Source organism: Ochotona curzoniae, unplaced genomic scaffold (assembly GCF_017591425.1).
Source record: "Ochotona curzoniae isolate NIBS_2020 unplaced genomic scaffold, NIBS_Ocur_1.0 scaffold_3554, whole genome shotgun sequence".
Taxonomy (NCBI): Eukaryota; Metazoa; Chordata; class Mammalia; order Lagomorpha; family Ochotonidae; genus Ochotona; species Ochotona curzoniae.
The window spans coordinates 460,713-479,892 of record NW_024467111.1 but is presented as its reverse complement, the minus strand read 5'-3'; the positions used below and the strand labels follow the sequence as shown (position 1 = coordinate 479,892).

The window sequence follows — 19,180 nt, the reverse complement described above, 5'->3', positions numbered from 1 at the left end:
GTGTGTGTGTGTGTGTGTGTGTGTGTGTGTGCGCGTGTGTAAGTGTATTTGAGAGGCAGTAATAGAGATAGAGCTAAACATAAAGAGCTCCTAAGTGCTGGTTCACTTGAGTGGCAGGAGCCCAACTAATTGAGCTACTACCTGCTGCCCCCCAGTGACCGTCAGCAAGAAGCTGTAACTGGACTTAAGCCCAGGCACTCCTGTAGGGCATATGACTGTCACAACTGGCATCTTAGCTTCTAAATCATTTGTTAACTCCAGAATTATATTGAACATCCTAGATCTAGACTACTTTATTTTTGATCTGTAGCAGTTTGACTCGAATAATACAAGAAAACTGCTCCTTTCATTGTTCTTCCCCAGCCCCTTGAATTGCTGATACCACTGAATTGTATTTTTACATACTGTATTTTTCAGTTATGTTGAAAATAGTGTGTTCTCTATTCAGATGCGGCCATCAGCAGAACATGCTCCTCTGTGTTGGAAAGTGTGTCCTTTATGCCCACCCTTGCTCCCACAAGCTGGGTGAAAACTGCTACAGAAGTGTGCTTTATGCCCCACCAGTAGAGACAGAGGTGGAGGACTTTTCTTGCGCTAATAGCTGCAGTTGACGGAAAAAAAAAAAGAGCTAAAATTCCAAGCCTTGTCCTGGAAGCTGCGGGCCTTCAGTAGTCTTCATAATTGTACAACACTAACATTTGGCAGATCCTGCCATAGCATTGTTCAGGTGAAGGTAGACTAAGTGTTTCCTACTCTTTCATCTTTAAGGGGTGGTGCTGGACCACTTGGTGGCACAGCAATGCAACTAGACCTTGGTAACTGCACACTATACACACAGATGGACTCAAAATGGGTTAAAGTCTAAAGGAAAAGCTGAAAGCACTGATCTTGGAAGGAAATAAAGGTGCAAACATTACTGGTTTTGTACTTAGTAGTGAATTATTTTCTGTGTGTATGCTAACTTTTAATTTTGAATTTTTAAATTTTATGGTACAATTTCATAGAGACTGGATCACTCCCCACCATTAGCAGTGAATTCTTTTTAAAAAAGAATTCATTTATTTTTATTTTATTTTTACTTTAAAAAAAAATAAAATGTAGCTGCTGGTGGGCTGTCCCCTCCCCTCCCTACCCCTGCCTCCAGGTTCCCTCCTCTCCCCCCTGTGCTCCTCTCTAGGCTCATAATGTGTGTCCATTGTGAATCTTCCCTAGTCCATCATGCTTCCACTGGAGTATCTCCCAGCCATGTAGGACACTGTCATTTCATTGTGGCTTCATTCTTGTATCCTGGGGCCCTAATGTAGGTACAATGAGGATTAGGCCTTCGTTGTTTATGGGCTGTACCAATAACAGTTTTATCTCAGGTGGTTATAAGCAATCCACCTCTTGTGGATAGTTAATTAATGAATTACATCACAAGTTCTTGTTACATTAGGCACGAGTAAGTATGAAGTAACATTGATTAACATAGAGTAAGATTCACATATGATATCACTAGATTTGACATCATATTAACTTATATTAGACAAACATGATATTTGACCTTTTGGGATTGGCTCATTTCCCTTACCATTATGGTCTCTAGTTTGGCCCATTTGGCCATGAAGTAATGTATTTCATTTTTTAAAATGGTCAAACTCCCTCTGTCTCCTCTGAGTGAGACTCCCACCAGCTTTTTCCCTGCCTGGATTCGTGACTCACCAAGTTTCTAGTTCTCTGTTGGTATCTGCCTTCGGCAGCTCTGGGTGCGGGTCACTGTCTTGAGGGGCTTTTCCTTCTCTTTTTTCTGGGTTGCCCCTCTGAATTGTGTGAATTCTCTTGGTTCCACGGGATTCAGGGAGATTCAGACACCTTTCCTTGCAATTCTATACTTCCCACTCTCTCCTCTGCCTAATTTTGTCCCTCTCTCTCTGCACTCTCCCCTACACCAACGCTCCATGGTTGACCATCTTAACTCTCTCTAGCAGTGAATTCTTAATGCAACAAATATGCAAACTAGAAGAAAAAATTGGTAAATTGGACATCATGAAAATTAAGATACTACATGTAAAAAGACAATGCACCGCAGCACTGCATGAGCAGTTGCATCATGTTCAGACTTTCCTGAGTGTATCATTGGTTAGTGTCTAAGTAATCAGGACAAACCTTACGTAACTGTGGTTCTCGTATTTATAACATGTGTCCTATAAACCTCAGAGAGTTGACTTTTTCATCAACAGTTTTGAATTTAGATGACTGCAAAGATGGTAGACCATTCCCATCCTACATGATGCCCTGAGTGCATCAACTTTGTCAGAGCACTGTGTAGCTTCTCCCACCAAGAGCTGAAGCTTTCCTCCCCTTGATAGGGCTTTACAAGAATGCTTATTTATTTATGTATTTATTTATCTTATTTGAAAGGCAGAGACAGAGGAAGATTTTTCATCTGCTGGCTCATCCACCAAATACCTACAGTAGCAGGGGCTAGGCCAGGTCAAGGTTAGGGGCCTAGTACTCACTTTGGGTCTCCCTCTGAGCTGGTAAGGACCAGCAATTTAAGCCATCACCTTCTGTTCTCAGGCCTTAGTGGGAAGCTGGATTGGAAGCAGAGCTAGGACTCAAACCAGAGACTCTGCTATGGGTTGCAATTGTTCTGAGCAAGCAGCTTGAGCACTGCTACAGACACCCAGTCCAGGTCTCTAGTCCTGCTAACAGCCAGAATACAGCCGAAGTGACTGAGGGAAGGCCTCGTCCCTTCCCTCTACGGCCCTGCCACCACCCTAGCCTGCCCAAAGTAACTGCTGCAAGATGGAGAGCTAAGCAAAGACCTAAGACCTTGTTTGTGAATCTTGGATAAAACTTCTTAAGGCTGAGAAAGCCTGCAAGCTGAAAGGATTTGCTGTGTAAATGCCAGTTTTGGGATAGAGAAACAGTTTGGATTAGAACTCCAGGAAAGATCAAGTGTGCAGAATTCAGACCACACCATTTCAAAAACAAAGCCACAATTTAGGAAGGAAGCAGCTCTGGCAGCAAAACCTGCCTGGTGGGAAGGCCATGCATGCCCTCATGGACAGTAAGCAGGGAGCATGGGAGGAGTCATGTGAGGTCCAGATCTTCATGTGACCTAGGGCAAGAGATAGAGGGCATCCTGGAGCGGAGGCAGGGCATCGCAAGAAGCCCACAGCCTGCAGAACAGTGAAGGCCATGTGGAGGGCCAAGCCAAGGCAAGAGGCCCTGGGTTGCCCCCTGACAGAGAGAGGAGGGCCTAGTGAAGTCCCGGCACTGTTGCTTGGTGTACACAGCAGAACCGTGGCCTGGGGAGATACAGTAGGGTGTGGTGTGTCCGGCTGAACAGTCACACACAGTGACCAGTGAGGAGACCCAGGCCTACCCAGTGCTGCTCTGGGTGTGGCCATGCATCACTTCATCAAGCTCACCCTGGGAAGAAGGGCTGGCCTTGCCTGTTGAGTTGGCTGAGAGGAGCTAAGTGGCCCAGGAAAAAGGCTGAGATTTACTCTAGAGATAGCTGAGCTATGGTGAGCAGAAGTATGTTATCATCCGTGGTAAAGGGTAGTGGTGATATGTTCGCATGTAATTTCATTCAAGTACAGATCAAGAAGTATGTATACAGGAAAGAGAAGTCCGAAAAGGGGATTTGGCTGGGCCTATGAGCCCAGTTACTCTGGAAGGATCCTGATCAGCCACGGGAAGGTGAGACTTCATGTTCTGAGCTGAAAAGAGGTCCGTGAGGCTTCTGTTGATGGGAAGAAATCCACAGTGATACAGCTGTCTCATTCCACATGTGTGCTTGATCCACACATGCGTTCGCTCAAGGCTCAGGAGGTTTTGCATCCTGAGTACACGGGCGCCAGTGTGCTGACACAAGGGCTTCTGTTGAATGGATTCCTGTCTCTCACCATGTGGCAAGAATTTTAGAACAGCATTCAGGAAGCACTTGAAACTACTTGTACTGCCAAATAGGGATCCTATAACCAGGCTAACAGTTCGTTGAGTGTGCAAATGGCGCCACCGTGTGGTCATGTAGTGTCATGTGGCCACATGTATGTATGTATCTATTTAGATTTATTTAACTGTTGGAAAGTCAGATCTACAAACAGAAGGAAATGCAGAAAGAAAGATCTTAGGTCCCCTGATTCACTCCCCAAGTGGCTGCAATGGCCTGAGCTGCGCCGATCTTGAAGCCAGGAGCCAGGAGCTTCCTCTGGGTCTCCCATGTGGGTGCAAGGTCCCTTGGCTTTGGGCCATCCTCGATTGCTTTCCCAGACCACAAGCAGGGAACTGGAAGGAAAGTGGGGTTGCTGAGACAAGAACCGGTGCTCACCTGAAATCCTGGTGCTTGCAAAGCGAGGACTTTAGCCACTAGGCTTCAGTGCCAGGATCTCAACAGGTGTGTTTATACTGACACATTTATTTTTCAGGAGAGTGAGACAGAGATCTGGAGTTAGATATCCTACCTGCTGGTTTATTCCTAAATGTATGCAATAGCCAGAGATGGACCATGCCAAACCCAGGGACTGGAGAACTCATTTGGGTCTCCCATGTGGGTTACAGGGTGACACAATTCCTTGAGTCTTTGCCTGTTGCCTCCAAGAATTGGCACTGACAGGGAGCTTGCTCAGAGGCTGAGGAACTGGGGTTCTAGCCAGGCATTCAGACATGGGCTGCTTAGCTGCTCCTTCTTTTGCTAACACCACTCTTCTGTGGCCCACTTTCCAGCTACTTAGAGGAACAATTAGGCAAACTTGCACAAACCTAAAAGATCAGACTTTCTGCTCTCTTCCACCTTGGCGTTAGAGAACAGGAGCCCACTTTAGAGCAGATGACAATATTGGGCATTACTCTTACTGGACCACCTTGGTGCTCAGGTCACCACATATGCATTTAGCTACTGATACATCCTGTTAGAGCAGGCAGTCAGTTAGACAGCAGTGGAGCCCAGCTGCCCCAGGAAGTCTCAAGATCTTTCCTTGTCCTAAGGAAAGCCACAGAAAGCACGGAGCTGGCAGTTGTCTCAGAGAAGGCAGTCACAGCTGTCAACTGCGTCATCACCTTTGCTAACCCTAAACTCATTAGCATAGTAGGTTCACTGTGACCCATCCCCATAATCAGCATGACAGCTCTGCAGTGATCTTATTAAGAAAGGAAACAGAGGTCAGCCCTATTCCAGGAATCCCTGCCTGCTTCCCAGGACTCTCCTCCCATCTCGTGAATATTCCTGTCCCAACAGGAGGAGAAAGGTCCCTGGGCAGATCTGCCCCTCCCCACGCCACAGCCTGCCTATTCTCCCTATCCCAAGAGTACATTTTTGTTTACAATAAATTCTGCTTGCCAGCGCAATTCATCCCTGACGCATTCTATAATTCTTTCTTTTGAAGAAAGGAATTTAATATTACATTAGATTATCAGTGTCACAACAAATGCCAGTGCACGGTAATTACTACAAAACAATTCTCATGTTAATGAGATGTTAGTTTAAAGAGAACAGGCTTAGTGTAGTTTATGGACACAATTCTAACAGAATGATACTTCCCACTGTCCTCCCACTTGTCTGCCCTTCCTCCTTCTCTCCTTTCCTTCTGCCTCCTTTCCTCCCTCCCTTCCGTCCTGCCTCCTTCCCTTCCTTCCCTTCATTTTGTAAAGAATGCCAGTGATGTGTTGAAAGGGATTTAATTAGATATAGAGAGTGCTTTGACAGTATTGACATTTAAATGATATTAATTCTTCCAATCCATGAACAATGAATAATTTTATGATTTTCATTGACTTACTAATATTTTCATCCTTTATAAAATTTATTTTTAATGACATATTCCATTGATTCAGGGCTTTAACCTTCCACCCTATGCATTTCCCTTGCCCTACCCCCACTGTTTTCCCATACGTTCTTTCAACAAGTCTTTCAACAATAGTCACAAGACCATCATTCTGTTATTTAAGTGTATGATCGCATTGTAAGTGTAGACAATGATAGAGAGTCAAGCATTGTCGCGCCCATGTTTCTTATCGTCCAGCGTTAAGAGGCAGACGCGAGTGAAGTCTTCTGCGGTAATCTTTATTGCGTGCACCAAGATGAGGAGGGAAAAGGCTCCGACCCCGGCAGGCTGTCTGCTCTTATGTGCTGACTGGCCCCGCCTCCGCCGATGATAGGTCGGCGTCATGATTACGCAAGGTCCTGGGCGACTGGATTCGTCAGTCCCAGTGTTCATGTGCCGGCCACGCCTCAGCTACGTCACCAGGAACCAAGGTGTGGCTTTTCCGGCCGGCGCCATTTTGGGTACGGCATGTGGCCAGTACATACAGATGCGGCTGGCAACAAAGCATCCTATTGTCAAGACATATTTAACAGTTTCATTAGGAGTCCATTTTTTTAAAATTTAGGAGTAAATATGCATATTACATTGTATCTTCACTTCTTCTCTCTGATACTGTTCCAGTGTTTAAATATATGATGTTGACTTTTAATCATGTATTTTGCATGAGGCTTGCCTTATATCAGAGAGAGCATATATTGTTTGTCTTATTGGGATTTATTTTTTTCACTGAGCATAATGGTCTCTAGTTTGGACCCATTTGTTACAAGTGATAGATGTTCTTTTTTATGGCTGAGTAGTTTTCCATGGTGGTAGAGGCCCACAATTTTTTTTTAATTATTGTTTTTGATGCAATTTAGTTGGCACTGGGCTCTCCCCTACCCCCAACCAAGTTCCCTACCCCTCTCCTCTCTTCTTCCCTCCAGGGTCACAATGTGTTTCATGAATTTTCCCTAGTCCATCATGCTTCCACTGGAATGTCTCCCAGCCATGTAGGACACTGTCATTTCATTGTGGCTTCATTCTTGTATCCTGGGCCCCTAATGTAGGTACAATGAGGATTAGGCCTTCGTTGTTTATGGGCTGTACCAATAACAGTGATGGAATGGACATTGACCATCTCAGGTGATTATAAATAATCAGCCTCTTATGGATAGTTGATTAATGAATTATATCACAAGATTTTATTACAAAAGGTACAGGTAAGTATGAAGTGACATGGAGTAAGATTTACATATTACATCTCTAGCTTTGACATCATATTATCTTATATTAGACAAACATATGATATTTGACCTTTTGGGATTGGCTCATTTCCCTTATCATTATGGTCTCTAGTTTGGCCCATTTGGCCACGAAGTAATGTATTTCATTTTTTAAAATGGTCAAACAGCATTCCATAGTGTAGATGAGTCACAGTTTCTTTACCAATCCTATGTTGATGAGCATTTAGGTTGCTTCCATGTTCTTATCATGTTGATTGTGCTGCAATAAACATTGGGGTGCGTGTTGCTTTGTTGTGTAAAAAGTCTTTTGGATATATTCCTAGAAGTGGTGTTGCTGGGTCATATGGTAGGTGAATTTTTAATTGCCTATGTGTTCTCCATGCTGACTTCCATAGTGGCTGTACTAGCCTGCATTCCCACCAGCAGTGGAGTAGGGTTCCCTTATTATTCTCAACCTTGCCAGCAAGTGTTGTTGGTAGTTTTCTGTATATGGGTGATTCTTTCAGGTGTTAGATGGAACTTCGGTGATGTTTTTATTTAAATTTCCCTTATTGCCAGAGAGCTTGAGCATTTTTTCATGTGTCTGTTAGCCATTTGAATGTGCTGCTTTCTAAAGTGTCTGCTCATTTCCTGTGCCCATTTCTTGACTAGTTTGTTTGTTTTGATGTTACTGTTGTTCTGGAGTTCTTTGTGTATTCTGGAAATTAGCCCTTTGTCTCCTGTGTGGTGTGAAAAGATCTTCTCCCATTCTGTTGATTGCTTTTTCACTTTGTTGATTGTTTCGTTTGGTGTGCAGAAACTTCTTAGCTTAATATAGTCCCATTCATTTATTTTGGTCTTGACTTCTTTTGCTTTTGGTGTTTTTTTCTAGGAAGTTTATGCTCACATGAAAGAGCTGAGTGCACCAGATTACAAGGAAGCGATTCACAGCCATGAACACCTGGGCTTGTGTCTAACCTTGGAACATCAAGTGGCTGACCAAAATCCACGGTGCTCTCTGCTTTGTGCCTTCCTCTGGTTAAAAATAACATAAGAGAGTGACCATGGCCTCAGTACTATCTCTTCTTATGCTTTCCTTGAGTTGTAAATAATAGACCAAAGCATACCAAGATGCTGTGTTAATGTCTTCTTATTTAGTTTCAGGGTTTTTTTTTTTTTTTAGTTATACTAACATAAGAATAATTATTCTAAGAATTGCTAGCTTCACATTAGATAAGAATTAATGAAAGCCTTTGTGTGACATCTGCATTCTTTTGGAGTATAAAATTAATTGTATTCTCAAATAAAGTGTGTCATCCTGAAAGTGTGGATGATGGCTGCAGTGTAAAATAATAAATTATTATTATTATTATTATATATATAATATATATAATAATAATTATTATCATTATAAATTATTATTTTAAATTATTTTAAATAGATTATTTCCAACTTTTTCTTCCAAAAGTTTGATGGTTTCTCAGTGTAGGCTTAGATCTTTAATCCATTTAGATTCGATCTTTGTGTATGGTGAAAGGTGTGGTTGTTGTTTCTTATTTCTACATGCTATTAGCCAGTTGTCCCAACAGCATCTATTGAAGAGACCTTCCTTCTTTCCTGGATTGTTTTCTGTTTTCTTGTCAAAGATTAGATAGTTGTGCATGTGTGGGTTCCCTTCTGGATTTTCTACCTTACTCCATTGATCTACCTCCCTGTTTCTGTACCAGTACCGGGTTTTTTTTGATCACTATCACCCTATAATATGTCTGGAGATGCCCACAATTTCTTTACTCATTTCTCTTTCCACAGGCTTCTTGGCTGTGTCTTTTCTATTGTACATTGTGCTACTCTAAATATATGATTACAGGTCACCTACACTCCCACCAGCAGTGAAGGAAGGTACCCATCTCTGACATCAGCAGGTGTTGTTAATTGAATTCCTAATGTTGGTCAATCTCATTGAAGTTAGGTGGAGCCTCAGTGTAGTTTTTATTTGTGTTTCCATGATAGCTAGGGAGCTGAAGCATTTTTTCATATGTCTATTAGCCATTTGAATTTGTTATTTTGAAAAATGTTTGCTCATTTCCTTCCCCAATTCCTTCATAGTTTTTTTTTTTTTGTCCTGTTATTGAATTTCTGAAGGTCTTTGTAAATCCTGGATGTCTTCTCTCTACCAGTTGTGTAGTGTGCAAAGATTTTTCTCCCTTCCATTGATGCTTCTTCACTTTGTTGACCCTTTTCTTTGTGATACAAAAACTTTTTTAGTTTGATGAAATCCCATTTGTTTATTTTCATTTTGACTACCTGTGCTTTGGGTGACTTTTCCAAGGTGTTTTTCTCAATGTCTATATCTTGGGGGAGTGTTTCTATGTTTTCCTCTAATAGTTCAATTGTTTCTGGGGGCAGATTTAAGCCATTGATCCACTTAGAGCTGATTTTTGGATAAGGTGAGATGAAAGGGTCTTGCTTCTTACATCTTCAGGCTGTTATCCAATTGTCCCAAGAGCATTTGTTCAAGAGACAAGGCTTTTCCCTGGATATTTTTAGTTCTTTTGTTGAAGATTATCTGACTGTACGTGTGTGGGCTCCTATTTTTTTCCATTGATCTTCTCTGTTTCTATGCCAGTACCAGATTGTTTTTGATTACCACCGCTCTGTGGTATATCTTAAGGTCTGGAATTGTGATTCCTCCAGCTTGATTTTTATTCTTCAGAACAGTTTTGGCTTTTCATGGTCTCTTGTTTTTACAAACTTTTGTATCATCTTTTCAATTTCTGAAAAGAATATTGTTGGGGTTTTGATTGGGATTGCACTGAATTTGTATGTTAACTTTTGGTAACATGAATATTTTTTATGGTGCTGTTATGCCAATCCAGGAACACAGTCGGTTTCTTCCTTTTAATGTCTCCTCTATTTCATTTTAATGTTTTATAATTTTCATCATAGAGGTCTTTCATATTGTTGGTTAGGTTAATTCCAAGATATTTAAGATTCCTCTGCTATTTTAAATGGGACTGTACTTACAAGTTCTTTCTTAGCCATGAAGTTATTTGTGTATAATAACACCATTGGTTTATGATTATTAATTCTGTAGCCTGCTACTCTGCAAAATTCTCTTAAGAATTCTAATAGTCTCTTCGTTGAGTCTTTAGGTTCTCCTATGTAGAAAATCATGTTGTCTGCAAATAGGAAACATTTTAATTCCTCATTTCCGATTTGAATTTCTTTCATTTGTTTTTCTTTCCTAATAGCTCTGGCAATGCTTTCCAAAATTATATTGAATAACAGTGGTGAAAGTGGACATCTTTATCTATTTTTAGATCTTAGTGGAAAAGTTTCCAGTCTTTCCCTGTTTACTATGACACTGGGGTTGGATTTTTCGTATATTGCTTTGACTGTGCTATAGAATGTATACATATAGAACCTGTTTTGTTTAAGGTTTTTAGCATGAAGTGGTGCTGGATTTTACCAACCCTGCTCTCTGCATCTATTGAGATGATCATACCATTACCGTACTTTTATTTATTGATGTTGTGCATCACATTTATTGATTTGTGAATGTTAAATCATAAATCTGGTCTGGATGAATGATGTGCCTGATGTACTGTTGGACCCTGTTGACTAGTATTTTGTTGAAGATCTTTGCATCTGTGTTCATCAGGGATATTGATCTGTAGTTTTTCTTTTTCTGTTGTGTCTATATCTAGTTTTGGTGTTAAGGTGATTTTTGCTGAATAGAGTTTGGAAGGATTGCTTCCCTTTCTATTGTATTGAATATCTTGTGTAGCATGGGAGTATATTCTTCTTGAAACATTTGGTAGATTTCATTAGCCAAAAAAATATGGTTCTGGGCTATTCTTTTTTGTGAAAAATTTAATTCCTGAAACAATCTACACCATGGTTATTGTGGGGTCTCCCCCACAGATTCCTTTTGTACCCCGTTGTTGGAGGGGGTAAGCCTGCTGCCCGCCATCCAACCTCCCTGCATGCAAGAGACAAACAGACACAACAGGGGTTCCAACCAAGCAGTTCCGGTTTATTTGGGAAATACAAATTCTTGAACAATTAATTGAAGAGAAAAAATGATACCTGCATCATATCCTTTCCTGTACAGTCTTAATCCCCAGTGCTTTAAAAGAGGCCTCAGGAACCTTGGTTCTTGGGTGTCAAAAGTTGGATTCCTAGGACTGTCTATATAAAATTTGAGGCTTCTGGCTGGTATTCATAAAGGGTTGTTTCCTCCTATTGGAAAGACACACCCAAATCCTATACCCATTGTTAATAATGGATCTGGGCCTCTCCATTGTCTGGTCATTTCCATCTTACCATAACCTTAGGTTTAACCTCGTGACTGGATCAATGCCTTTGAAAATGGGTCACTGGTTCATTTTTGAAAAAAATTAATAGATTTAATGGAAGCTGATGAGGACTAACTCACCCTTTTTGTTTTTGTAATTAAGTTTTTAGATCTTGATGGAATCTCTCTATAATAGCTCGTCCTTGGGAGTTATAAGGGATTCCAATAACGTGGCTAATCTTCCAACATTTAAAGAATTCTCTTAAATTTTTACTAACAAAGAATGGCCCATTATCAGTCTTAATATGTTGTGGTAGGCCTAAAATAGCAAAGCACCATAAAAAAATGACTCCGAGCATTATAAAACAAAACAGCTTTTGTAACAGCCTTTTTGAAAAACCTCTTAAAGTTTTAAAGTTACCAATTGTTTAGAATTACATCTTGCTCTTAGTAATCTGAATAAATCATACCTATAGTTTATTGTTAGACTTTAGCTTTAATGCGTACAATAGGTCTGCTGAAAACTAGAAAACAAAGTGTCTATGTTTAGAATTGTCAAGCATTAAATAAGTAGAGACATCTATATTTGACATAGCACTGTGAAACCACCTGTAGGATTTTACACATGCTTGTACTTTCTAGACCGGGGGGCCTAGCCATTATGACTGATGACACCACAACCAGATGGTTACTTAGAGATTAGGGAGGAGGACTTGAGGAATTTACACATCAAGAATAAAAAGGAGTATACCAAGAATCAATTTGTTCGTTTAGCAGGTGCCTTTCCTTGGTCTGTTAGTTCCTCCTCCCTCACCGTGGGGGAGAAAGCACCTCCTTTTGATCTGTTATCTAAACCTGAGGAATAAGGAGGTTCTTCCCTGTAAACTTTCTTTTTGAAAGATTTATTTACTTTTATTGGAAAGGCAGATATACAGAGAAGGGAAGAGACAGAGAGCAAGATCCTCCAACTGATGGTTCACTCCTCAAGCAGCTGCAATTGCTGGAGCTAAGGCATTCCAAAGTCAGATGCCTTTTTCTGTTCTCCCACATGGGTACAGGATCCCAAGGCCCTGGGTCATTCTCGACTGCCTTCCTAGGCCACAAACAGGGAGCTTGATGGGAAGAGGAGACACAGATATCAGAAAAGGCACCCATTGATCCAGGCACGTTCAAAGCAGGACCCTAGCTACTAGGTACCACATCAGGTCATTTACCATTAATCTATCACACTGGGCCCCTCCCCTATAAATTTTCATATCAACCATTTCTTAAGCCTTCCCAACAGGATTGCAACTAATCCTGGCTCCCCACTGGCAAGGATTTCCAAAGTAGTTCCTGTAATCAAATTCTTTCTACACAATTAACTTTACCAAAAGAAAGATGTAACCATTTGACAAGTATTCTTCTGAATGTGAGACTCCCAAGGGCCCATCTTGAAATTCCAAAATCAGAAGAGTCAGGCTGATTTAAACAGTGACAGATCAAGATTTTTTTTTTGTCACTTATAAAATGACCACATAAATATTTCAAAATAAGTACATCTTTCAAGAAAACACTCTTGAAAATGTAACTCTTTCTAGACCATTAGAATTTAACAAAGACAATATAGAGAACCAAAGGGGTTACCTAACTGGAAGGCAAAATGTATATTTCCTTAGGCAGTCACCAAAAGGGAAATATAACCTTAAGCACAGGAATTAATGCAGAAAATCATCTCATAACTTTCTAATAATTTAACAAATTCAAGATTGGAGCAAGAATAGAGCTTATTGAAGCTGGGTAGACAATCAACACAGTCACCAACTAAACAGAGACTATCTAAAGTTCAATGTTTCAATTTTTAAATAGCTTTTAAAATTAGTTTTTTTTTTTTAAGATTTTGATTTTTTTATTGGAAAGTCAGATATACAGAGAGGAGGAGAGACAGAGAGGAAGATCTTCCGTCCGATGATTCACTCCCCAAGTGAGCGCAACGGCCGATGCTATGCTGGGTGCAGGGTCCCAAAGCCTTGGGCCGTCCTCAACTACTTTCCCGGGCCACAGGCAGGGAGCTGGAAGGGAAGCGGGGCCACCGGGATAGAACCGGCACCCATATGGGATCTTGGGGCGTGCAAGGCGAGGACCTTAACCACTTGCGCCACCGTGCCGGGCCGAGGAAACACATTTTAACAAACCCACCTTAAAACTGGGAAGCAGCAAGTTTTTCAAATTACCTTCCTCTCAATTTGGCTGTTGTCTTAAGAGGCTACCTAAGAATTTACTGAAGCTAGTTAGCAGGTTTAGTTATCAAGAAGATGAATATAACTTAAAAGGAGATGTTAAAACACTCTTGTTCTTCACTAGGAATCAGATTTCAATTGCACTGCTTTAAAGGCAAATATTCAGAAAATATACACTTTATGACTGATTTTACTATACATTTTTAAAGAATTTGTTGTTTTCCTGTAAGGCAAAATCTCACATACTTCTTTGTAAATAAGAACACAAGTAATTTACAATCTGGACCAATTACATGATTAGAAAACATTTCAACCAATGAACATACATATCAATATACATTCTTTGTAACCATGTAAGTATTCATTTACTCTAATATCCTATAGTCATGGTCCGTCCCATCTCGTCTGTCAGTCAGTCACACATGCTCCTAATTCAAAACAAGAATAACAGCTAAACAGTTCAAGACAAAGGTAGAACCGGAGGAAGAAGGTTAAAAAGTTCATTCTTGTCTGGACAAAAAATAACAGAACACCAACAATAATGACTAAACAAACCTACACACAACGACCAAACATTTCAGAACAGACATAGTGATCTTACTCCGCCCCTCTCAGCTAAGGGGTGGGGGTGTGAGGGAGAGCTAGAGGAGTCTAGGCCCTGAGGGTGGCTGGGTGTGGTGAAGTCGAGAGAAACTTGGAGAACAGGTTAAAATGGAGAAAAAGGAAGTTTAAACATAGGAAATCTCTGTTTGCCACCCAGTGAGGAGAGCAAACAGAGACCTTCAGACAGAGCGGGATGGACCTGGATCATAAGAGGGTTGGTAGGATTGTCATCCAGCCTTATGTATGCCTGAGCCAATCCTGGGAGCAAATTTACAACATAAAGGCTATCAGAGAACAGATGAAACGGTTTCCAACTTTTGAGAGGGCTAAAACTGCAGCAAATAGTTCCCCATACTGTGCTGATCCTTGACATGGCTCAACATAGGTCTTATACACACAATTGGGCAGAAAAACCACTGCTGCGGCCACTTCTTTCCATCCATCCTCATCGTTTGTTGGTAAAAAGGGCAGGATTTTCCCAATCCAAGTGATTGAAGGAGGTGACCCACTTATATGGCCTATAATGGCAGTCAGTGGTGCCCCCTGGCATTGTGTCTTTTGATAATTTAAATAATGGAAGTAATTGCCCCATAGATACCGGTAGCCAAGGATGTAACTAATTGATCTCTTCAAGAAGCTTTTGAAATTCTACTAGTGAATATTGTTTTTAATGCTTACTGGGGTCTCAAGGAGGAAGCCTTTTCAAAACATAATTCTGTCCCTAAAATCTTAAAAAAAAAGGGGGGGGATCATTTGCACCTTCTCTGAGGAGACATTCATGTTAGCTCTCTCTAAACCTCTTTTACCTTCCCCCAGACTACTTGCAATTCCTGGGTTTAGGGGATCCCGAAATAATATTTTCCAATCTGTTGGGGTACAGGGTTGGTGGGTAAGACCCTGAAGACTAATCTCGGCCCAGGGTGAGTTAGGTTCATTTTTGCCACAACTTTCTTACCACGTGGCTGGGCAGTTCCCTCCAAGGTTAATATTAATGGAAAAGGGCTGGAGCAGTTCGCGGCACCCCACCAGAAGGCTTGCAACAGGGGCTGTACTCTCCTGACTGTCCTCGACCTGGAGGGGGTTCCCGCCGCCCTCTGAGCATCCCGGAAGCTCTTGTCTGGGTGGCTTAAATGGACTAGGGCCAGTGTTCTGGGCATCAGTTTTGCTCTTCCATTCCCAAGTATCACGGGCAAAAAAGTTAGTCGATGTTACCCACAGCACCAATGTGACCACAGTCCCCCAGACCTTTACTGCCTGTGCGTCTGAGATTCCTAACCCTTGGGACGTCAGCTGTATTTTAGTGCCATAAGCCTGAGGTCATCAGTTTCCCCACCATTATTGCCCGTGGCTTAAGAAAGACAGCAGAGAGGAGAGTGGCACTTGGTTACCCAGTCAGATGGTCAGGCCCAGGGCGCCAAGGGTCACTTCTGCAGGGTACACTCTCATTCGAGAGAAGGAATACAGTACCTCACGTCGCCTTCCTTTGCTAGTGGCTCACCTGAAGAAAAAACCCTTCTCCAGCAACGTGCTTCTTTTGGAAGACGCTTCACCGAAGCTGTTTGCCAGCTGTTCCTTGCTTATCTTTCAAAGCTGTGCAGTGAGGGGTCAGAAGGTCTAGTCTTCATGCCTCCACGTTGGGTGCCAGTTCTGCGAGGCGACCCCCACAAATTGCTTTAGTACCCTGTTGTCAGAGGGGTGAGCCAGCTGCCCACCTTCCAGCCTCCCGGCATGCGAGAGACAAGCAAATGCGGCAGGAGTTCCATCTAAGCAGTTCTGATTTATTTGAGAAATTCAGTTTCTTATATAGAACAGCTAACAGCCTCATGCCAGGAATTCCAGGAATTCCAGAAGGGGAGAACTAGAAGCCAATTGTCATCAGCATGACTGCGGAAGCCACCTCCCACAGGCAAGGGGCAGGTGAGCAAAATGGCCCTGGCCAATCAGTCTTTCTTTGAAACAGCTTGACCCCCGCTCTGGTTCATGCCCAGGGCTCTTCCTTTAGCTGCCGTCTTGTTGGCCACACGTTAACACAGTGATGACCTTGACTGTTAGTCGCCATCTTGTTGAATCTGTGACCCATTTGCCCTTTGAGCCCTACGCACCCTCAGAACATTCCCCACATCAGGGTCCCTGGTATGGTGTTGCATGGCTGGACTCAGGGTACAGAGGCATTTGGGAGGCTGGGTGTGGCTTCTCTCCTTAACTTCCCTGTCCCCCAGCTACAGGAAGGAAAAAGAGAGAATGTGGAAATGGTGATTTCACCACCTTCCTGTAGCCCTTGACCCTTGCTACACTAATCAACTATGTAAAAGTCATCAAATTTTTTTTTTTAAATCTTAAATAAAAAATTTAAAGTAAAAATTTGCAGCAGATAATTTAGCTATTGCAGTAAAAATATCTTGTAAGTTATTTATGAGACCTTTAATAGCAAAGGGCTGCTATTGAAAAGAGCCATTTCATATTTCAGGTTTCACTCAAGGTTATGATGAGTTCATGCTTTAAGTTAAATGATAGGATACAAAATATGTTGAATTTGAAAAAAGTTGGCTGATAAGTACTTATGAAATTTTGATGTGACAAAAGTAATCCTGTAACTAATTAACTAGTATAAATGTAGGATACTAAATGTAGGATAGTAACTTAATAACTATGGCTCTCTTTTCTATTTCTATTATAATTAATATTAATTTCATACTTATAATTCATTTATTTCTTAAGAATTACATTATTTTTTAAATCAACAGGAAGAAAAATAGAAATTTACAATGCATGAAGTTAAATATCATGCTACTGGATATAACAGTTTCCATTACCCAATAACTATACATCCTCTTAAATGAAAAGCCATAATACAAAATCAACTACAGGAAGAAAAATAGAAATTTATGTCATAAAGTTAATAACATGCTACTGAATGACTAACGTGTCACTGAAGAAATGAAAATCAAGAGCTTTCATGAAGAAAGTGATGCTACTGATAATGTATGATTCAGTGAAGAATTTAATGAGGAAATATTTTGACGAGATGAAACTAAATTTAAAAAAAAAAACCAAAACCCAAGAGACATAGTTTCCACTGATCTTTATTGGTGAGATGAATCTTTTGTAGGCAACAAATAGATGGGTTTTATTTTTTAATACAGTCTACTAATCTATGATGTTAGGTTGATGAGAAAGCCATTTACATTCAGGGTTAATATGAATGAGTGGGTCAGTCCCTGCTGCAGCCTCTGCTGCTGGCTGCCCTCTGGCCCCAGCTCGACGCCACCTGCCACCTCGGGCCTGTGTCTCCGGCGGGTCTCCGCTGGACCGGCGGGCAGGAGCCAGGTGGCCGGCTGGGACTGCTGCAGCTCTGGCTCACCCAGTGGTGGCGGCTCCATGGGGCCAGACGCGGGGGCTGTGAGGTAGTGCTGCTGCCAGTCTGAGGACACACAGGCCTGGGACTTCCAGATCATTGCCTTAGAAGCTGCAAGTAATTCCTTCTGATCCCGTCTGGTTTTCTGTAGGAACATCAAGGAGCCTTGAACAACTTCAAGCATGAAGAGTTTGATTGCCATCTCCTGGAGGAAGGCTTTACTGCCAAGGACATTGTAGACCAGAAGATTAACGAGGCATCTTCCTCTGACAACAAGGACCTCTTCTATGTATCTGACTTGGGGACATTCTCAAAAAGCACCTGAGGTGCTGAAAGCTCTTCCTCCTGTGACCCCTTTTTATGCCATCAAATGCAACAACAGCAAAACCATAATAAGGACCTGGCTTTCATTAGGACTGGCTTCGACTGCGCTAGCAAGACTGAAGTCCAGTTGGTGCAGGGCCTCGGGGTTCCTCCGGAGAGGATCATCTATGCTAACCCCTGTAGGCAGGTGTCCCAGATTAAGTATGCTGCCAGCAGCGGGGTCCAGATGATGACTTTCGACAGCAGAGTGGAGCTGATGAAAGTTGCCAGAGCTCATCCGACAGCCAAGCTGGTGTCGCGGATTGACACTGATGACTCCAAGGCAGTCTCTGGCCTCAGTGTTAAATTTGGTGCCACACTCAAAACCAGTAGGCTGCTCTGGAGTGCGCAAAATAAATATTGATGTTGGCTTCAGCTTCCACGTGGGAAGTGGCTGCACGGACCCGGGAACCTTCGTGCAGACGCTGTCTGGTGCCCCCTGTGTCTTTGACATGGGGGCTGAGGTGGGGTTCCACAGGTATCTGATCGATATAGGCGGAGTCTTCCCTGGATAGGAAGACGTGAAGCTCAAGTTTGAAGAGATCACCAGTGTGATCAACCCCGTGTTGGACAAGTACTTCCCCTCCGACTACGGGGTAAGGATCATTGCGGAGCCTTGGCCTTCACCCTGGCGGTGAACATTAAGAAGCTTGTCTTGAAGGAGCAGCTAGGCTCTGATGATAAGGATGAGGGAAGTGAGCAGACTTGCATGTACTACATCAATGATGGTGTGCACGGCTCCTTCAACTGCATCCTGTACGACCGTGCGCATGTGAGGTCCCTGCTGCAGAAGAGACCCAAACCGGATGAGAAGTACTACTCCTCCAGCGTCTGGGGCCCCACTTGTGATGCCCTGGATCAGACTGTGGAGCGCTGTGGTCTGCCCGAGATGCACGTGGGGGACTGGATGCTCTTTGAGAACGTGGGCACCTACACAGTGGCTGCGGCCTCCACCTTCAATGGTTTCCAGAGACCCACCGTCTACTACGTGCTATCGAGACCCATGTGGCAACTCCTGCAGCAGATCCAGAGCCACAGCTTCCCGCCTGAGGTTGGGGAGCCGGACCCGGGCACGCTGCCTGTGTCCTGTGCTCAGGAAAGCTGAACGGAACAGAACCGAGCGACTTGTGCCTCGGCCAGCGTTAACGTGTAAATGCCACTCTGTAGCTGTTAATTGCGAGTGTAGCTTGAATTATGGGATGTGGGGGGAACTATTTAACTTAATTACCGCCAGTTTTGAAATGTCTAAAAGTAGGGCTGGCAGGCAATATGGAAACCTAGGAGATGGGGCCACACTTATCTGTGTTCCTATGGAGACTATTTGAATA

The 19,180-nt window shown here is 42.5% G+C and overlaps 1 pseudogene; it reads left to right on the top strand.

Annotated features, from left to right (window-relative positions):
* The first annotated feature begins 17,882 nt into the window (after window positions 1-17,882).
* On the top strand, window positions 17,883-19,180 carry LOC121145558 (annotated as a pseudogene).